Here is a 7,541-nt window from a genome sequence, read left to right on the forward strand (position 1 = left end):
CGGCTTCATTTTCAGAGTTTGAAAAGTGAGAGGAGGACAGATTTCCATTAGAAAATCTGTTAAAATCATAAACTTTGCAGAATTGTAATAAATGATCAATATGAATTACTGGTCCGTGATGGTGCATTAATTTGTAGGGGAAAAAAACATGTTGACCAAGGTGGAATTGAACCCGCGATGTTTGGGCTGCTGACCGGTGTCATTACCAACTGCGCCACTGGGAAAGAAGATGGCGGCCGCTTGGAAAACAGGCAGATGACCTGTGAGATTTAGATCGCGGTGAGAGGCGAAAGACGCCGTTTTTTGGAGTTACAAAACGTCGTGTAACTCCAAAACTAGGTGGAATAGAAGCATCATTCTTCAACTGGGTGAATCAGCGGACTTTGGTGTACTTTGACTGCGATCAAAGATCATTGCTCTTTGTACCTCCGTCGCGGAGATATGACGAGAGAAGAAACGGCTTCATTTTCAGAGTTTGAAAAGTGAAAGGGAGAACAGATTTCCACCCCTCAAACAAACATAATTTATGGCTCAACAGTAAGATGACTGTAAAAACTGCTCCACTTTGATTCAACAGAAATACTATTATGGAGGAGTAATACTTTAACATGGGAGAAATATTGATACAGACACACAAACATACACATACACAGAGCCTAAAGGGAACAGTGGCTGTTAAGAGTCTGGGCTTGGTATATCTAGGTCAGCTAAATTAGCTGCACCTGCTGTAATCAGCCCTTACACACACAGACACAGAGAGAGGTATAAGTTTTATGCAGTGTATTTCTCACATTCAGGATTCCCCTCGAACAAATGGCCATAATTTCCTAACCGTAGGGGCTAGAACGCTCATTCTGACACCGTTTTGTTCAGAAGAGATGGGGGAATCTGCAGGTCTTCTTAATTCAGAGATAGAATATAAAATTTTGAAGATATATGACTTGTAATACACTGTAACTAAGTACAGGCGAAGCAAAACTGCCTTGACTTGCCCTCAAACAACGTTTTGTAACTCTAAATCTATATGGAGCATCAAAATCATTCTTTCACTGTAAGAAACAGCAGGCTTTGGTGAACAGTCATGGAAATTTTCAGGTCTCTGTGGAAATCCATCAAAAAGATATGACGAGAGAAAAAAGTGCCTCATTTCCAGAGTTTGAAATCTGAAGAAATCTGAGCGAGGGACAAATTTCCTACCCTCAAACAAGTGTAATTCATGGCCAAACGGTAATAGGTGAGGAAATAATTCTTGAATTCTGAGCATCAGGGATGTCTGAAGATATTTTGGCACAAGCGTCATGTCTCAACTTTGTTTCGTTAAGGAGATATGACGATTTGAAAATGCCTGTCATTAGAGAAATCCAGCGCTGATTTTGAACAAACTCTCCATTGACTTTCTATGGAGCATTTTAAGACCTTGTGTTGCTCTGAGGAGATTTGCAAAAGTTCTATAAATCCCACAACAATGATAGTCACATTTTCTGAAAGCCAGCAAAAATACCTACGTTTTGATGTATAATTTGTGGGGGTTGAGTGGAAATTGAGCGAGTAGCAAGAAGTTGTTCAGACATGAAGAGAAAATTCAGAAAGGACAAGTGCACACTCTGAGTTAATTGCATAGCAACCATAACAACGCATGTATTTTCTAATAAATCACAATTTTGCAACTGAAAACTTAAAGAGGTATAAGATTAAAACGGTAGAAGATCTGAAAAAGCTGAATCATACAGGAATAGCCCAATAATCTGAGAACATTTTAAGGTTTGAATGGAGTTTCTAGGTGAAAGTATGAGGAAGTAGTTAAGTTTCAAAAACAAGCAAGTTTTAGCAGAATTTCTGAAGATTTCCATTCATTTCAATGGGACAAATTAAAGGAAAAAAGTGTAATATTTTAAAAAGTATAATAGTAATAAACACCAAAAGTCATAGCACACATTAGCAGAAATAGCAGAACAGTTTAGAGTTTGAACTGAGAAAATCGGCTGAAAACTGAGGAAGTAGTTAAGCGGCAAAAAACGTACGGAATCCCCAAGAATAATAAAGAATAAAGAGAAACAGGAACTCAATAGTGTGGAAGCCCTTTGAGGGCATCCACACAATAAAGAGAAACAGGAACTCAATAGTGTGGAAGCCCTTTTAGGGCATCCACACAACTAGAAAAAATTTGCATTTCCTGCGAAAATGCTGTGTGGATGCCGGAACGCTGAAGCTGTCGTCTGAAAATGACTGAAGAAGTTGAAAAGCTGCAACGATTGTATGGCAATAAAGAAACTGAAAAATTATGCTGAAAACAAGTGAAGAAGCAGAAACTTTTGCTGAAAAGAGGTGAAAAGGCCAAATTCTGCTTTAAAGGGGTACAGAAGTTCAAATTTGTACTGAAAAGAGGTGAAAAGGTTCCTTCTGAAATGAGTAGAAGATACTGAGATTTGTATTGATAAGAGGTGAAAGGCTGAAAATTCTGCTTAAAATAGGTGAATCAGCAGAATTTCTACTGAAAAGAGGTAAAGAAGTAGAATGTTGCACTGAAACAGGTGAATCAGCAGAATGTCTGCTAAAAAAGAGATTTCTGTTGGAAACACCTGAAAAAGCTGGGATTTGTGCTGAAAAGGGGTGAAAAAACTCACAATTCTGCTGAAACGGGGTGAAGAAGAGGTGTTGGGCTGTTGAGAAGAGTTAAATAAGTTGAACTGATATGTTTGGGTACAAATACGATGATTTGGCAATAATACTGGATTTTAGCAAAACTACTGTGATTTGGGTGAAATACTATGATTTAGAAGAAATATTATGACTTTGTACAAATACAATGTTTTGGCACAAATACTATGATTCTATGATTTGGTTCGAATGCTATGATTTGAAACAAATACTATGATTCGGCAGAAATACTATTATTTAGTAGAAATACTATGATTTACCAGTAGTACAATGTTTCTGCAAAAATACTATGATTTGGTAGAAATACTATGCCTTAGTAGTAATACTATAACATAGCAGATATAATGTGATTTTGCAGACATGGTATATTTTTGCACGAATACTACGATTTCGCTCAAATACTATGAAATTGCAGTAATACTATGATTTTGAAGGAATACTATGATTTGGTAGAAATACTATGCCTTAGTAATAATACTATAACATAACAGATATACTGTGATTTTGCAGACATGGTATGTTTTAACACACATACTACGATTTCGTTCAAATACTATGAAATTGCAGTAATACTATGTTTTTGAAGGAATACTATGATGTGGTAGACATACTATGCCTTAATAGTAATACTATAACATAACGGAAATTTTAATTTGGCACAAATACCATAACTTGGCACAAATACCATGATTTGGCAGAAATACTTTGATTGAGCAGGAGTACTAAGATGTAGTAGAAGTACTTTGATTTAACAGAAATACTATTATGGAGGAGTAATACTTTCTGCAGAAAAGACGGAGAGAAGCAATCACAGTAGCTGCTCATCTCACTGAGCCAAAGCAGTTCTTGTTCCAACAAGAGATATGAGGAGAGAAAAAATATGCAGGGGGGCCGAAGAAGCTGAATTGTTGTGAAAAGAGGGGAAGAAGCAGAACTGTATGCTCGAAACAGGTGAAAATGCTGAAATAGTGTTGAAAAGAGGTGGAAAAGCTGAAATTCTTCTGAAAGAGCAGAACAGGCTGAAAATTTTCAGATACTCATTGAGCCAAACTGGAAAGGAGGTGAATCAGCAGAATTTCTGCAGAAAAGAGGCAAAGAAGCAGAAACTTGCGCTGAAAAGAGATGAATCAGCAGAGTTTCTGCTGAAAAGAGTTGTTCTTTTCTGAAAACAGCCAAAAAAGCTGGAATTTGTGCTGAAAAGGGGTGAAAAAAATGAAAATTTTGCTGAAAAGGGGTGAAGAAGCTAAAGTATACCAAAGCAAAGTATTTGTGCCAAAACATAGTGTTTCTGCCATATTGTGGTACTACTACATTACAACATGAATACGGATTAAAGATGAAAGAAACTGGCAACAAATTCCTCCACTACAAACCAGTCTGATACAACTTTGCAGTGTTCACGTTTACTAAGGCACTACCCAAAAGGCGCCACAAGAGGGCACTCCAACACAACAGATGACCTATGTACACTGATGCACTTAGTAACAGTCAGCCTCCTTGAATTGGCAGAAATAATGTGATTTAGTAGTAATACTATAACATAACAGATATACTGTGATGTTGCAGACATAGTATGTTTTTGCACTACTGATTTGTAGTGAAAAAAAGTAGCAATATAAATTACAGGTCTGTGATAGTGTATAAATTTGTAGTGAAAAAAACAATGTTGACCAAGGTGGGATTGAACCCACGACCTTTGAACTGCAGAGCCGAGTCATTACTGATTGCGGCACCTGAAAAACAAAAACATCTGCAATCAGAAATAAAAGAGATTTCTGTTGAAAACACCTGAAAAAGCTGGGATTTGTGCTGAAAAGGGGTGAAAAAACTCACAATTCTGCTGAAACGGGGTGAAGAAGAGGTGTTGGGCTGTTGAGAAGAGTTAAATAAGTTGAACTGATATGTTTGGGTACAAATACGATGATTTGGTAATAATACTGGATTTTAGCACAACTCCTGAGATTTGATTGAAATAATATGATTTAGAAGAAATATTATGACTTTGTACAAATACAATGTTTTGGCACAAATACTATGATTCTATGATTTGGTTCGAATGCTATGATTTGAAACAAATACTATGATTCGGCAGAAATACTATTATTTAGTAGAAATACTATGATTTACCAGTAGTACAATGTTTCTGCAAAAATACTATGATTTGGTAGAAATACTATGCCTTAGTAGTAATACTATAACATAGCAGATATAATGTGATTTTGCAGACATGGTATATTTTTGCACGAATACTACGATTTCGCTCAAATACTATGAAATTGCAGTAATACTATGATTTTGAAGGAATACTATGATTTGGTAGAAATACTATGCCTTAGTAATAATACTATAACATAACAGATATACTGTGATTTTGCAGACATGGTATGTTTTAACACACATACTACGATTTCGTTCAAATACTATGAAATTGCAGTAATACTATGTTTTTGAAGGAATACTATGATGTGGTAGACATACTATGCCTTAATAGTAATACTATAACATAACGGAAATTTTAATTTGGCACAAATACCATAACTTGGCACAAATACCATGATTTTGCAGAAATACTTTGATTGAGCAGGATGGAGGAGTAATACTTTCTGCAGAAAAGACGGAGAGAAGCAATCACAGTAGCTGCTCATCTCACTGAGCCAAAGCAGTTCTTGTTCCAACAAGAGATATGAGGAGAGAAAAAATATGCAGGGGGGCCGAAGAAGCTGAATTGTTGTGAAAAGAGGGGAAGAAGCAGAACTGTATGCTCGAAACAGGTGAAAATGCTGAAATAGTGTTGAAAAGAGGTGGAAAAGCTGAAATTCTTCTGAAAGAGCAGAACAGGCTGAAAATTTTCAGATACTCATTGAGCCAAACTGGAAAAGAGGTGAATCAGCAGAATTTCTGCAGAAAAGAGGCAAAGAAGCAGAAACTTGCGCTGAAAAGAGATGAATCAGCAGAGTTTCTGCTGAAAAGAGTTGTTCTTTTCTGAAAACAGCCAAAAAAGCTGGAATTTGTGCTGAAAAGGGGTGAAAAAAACATGAAAATTTTGCTGAAAAGGGGTGAAGAAGCTAAAGTATACCAAATCAAAGTATTTGTGCCAAAACATAGTGTTTCTGCCATATTGTGGTACTACTACATTACAACATGAATACGGATTAAAGATGAAAGAAACTGGCAACAGATTCCTCCACTACAAAACCAGTCTTATACCACTTCTTTGCAGTGTTCACGTTTACTAAGGCACTACCCAAAAGGCGCCACAAGAGGGCACTCCAACACAAAAGATGACCTATGTACACTGATGCACTTAGTAACAGTCAGCCTCCGTGGATTGGCAGAAATACTGTGATTTAGTAGTAATACTATAACATAACAGATATACTGTGATGTTGCAGACATAGTATGTTTTTGTACTACTCGTTTGTAGTGAAAAAAATTAGCAATATAAATGACAGGTCTGTGATAGTGTATAAATTTGTAGTGAAAAAAAAATGTTGACCAAGGTGGGATTGAACCCACGACCTTTATGCTGCAGAGCCGTGTCATTACTGATTGTGCCACCTGGGAAGAGTATGGGCAGCTGAAAAACAAAGACATCAGCAATCAGAAATAAAAGAGATTTCTGTTGAAAATACCTGAAAAAGCTGGGATTTGTGCTGAAAAGGGGTGAAAAAACTCAATTCTGCTGAAACGGGGTGAAGAAGAGGTGTTGGACTGTTGAGAAGAGTTAAATAAGTTGAACAGATATGTTTGGGTACAAATACTATGATTTGGTAATAATACTGTGTTTTAGCACAACTCCTGAGATTTGATTGAAATAATATGATTTAGAAGAAATATTATGACTTTGTACAAATACAATGTTTTGGCACAAATACCATGATATGGCAAAAATACTATGATTTAGCAGAAATACTATGATTGAGCAGAAGTACTAAGATGTAGTAAAAGTACTTTGATTTAAGAGAAATGCAATTATGGAGGAGTAATACTTTAAAATGGGAAAAATATTGATACACACACAGATACACAGAGCCTAAAGGGAAGAGTATTTGTGCCATGGAGTGTTAAGAAGAATCTGAGGTCCATATTAGAAAAGCTGCTAAAATCATAAAACTTTGCAGAATTGTAATAAATGATGAATATGAATTACTTGTCTGTGATAGTGTATTAATTTCTAGGGAAAAAATAAAATGTTGACGAAGGTGGAATTGAACCCGTGATCTTTGGATTGCCGACCGGCGTCATTACCAACTGCGCCACTGGGGAACAGAGAAGCAGCTTGGAAAACGGGGAGATGAACTGTCAGATTTAGATCGCGGTGAGAGGCGTAAAACGCCGATTTTTGGAGTTACAAAACGTCGTGTAACTCCAAAACTAGGTGGGATAGAAGCACGATTCTTGTACTGGGTGAATGAGCAGACTTTGCTGAACTTTGACTGCGATTTTCATAGCTCTTTGTACCTCCGTCGCAGAGATATGATGAGAGAAGAAACGGCTTCATTTTCAGAGTTTGAAAAGTGAGAGGAGGACAGATTTCCACCCTTAAACAAACGTAATTTATGGCTTAACAGTAAGATGACTGTAAAAACCGCTCTATGATTTACATGAAATACTTTGATTTAGAAGAAATTCTATAATCTAGCAAAAAGCACTACAGCATAGCAGAAATTATATCACTGAGCAGAATTACTAGGATTTAGCACAAACACTATGATTTGGCTCAAAAATCTTTATTTTGCAGTTATATTATGATTTGGCAGAAATACTATAAGCAGTAATAATATAACAGTACATAATACTGTTATTTTGCGGAAATACAATGCTTTATCACAAATACCATGATATGGCAAAAATACTATGATTCAGCAGAAATTCTATGATTG

The sequence above is a fragment of the Pelmatolapia mariae genome, linkage group LG14 (assembly GCF_036321145.2).
Source record: "Pelmatolapia mariae isolate MD_Pm_ZW linkage group LG14, Pm_UMD_F_2, whole genome shotgun sequence".
NCBI lineage: Eukaryota > Metazoa > Chordata > Actinopteri > Cichliformes > Cichlidae > Pelmatolapia > Pelmatolapia mariae.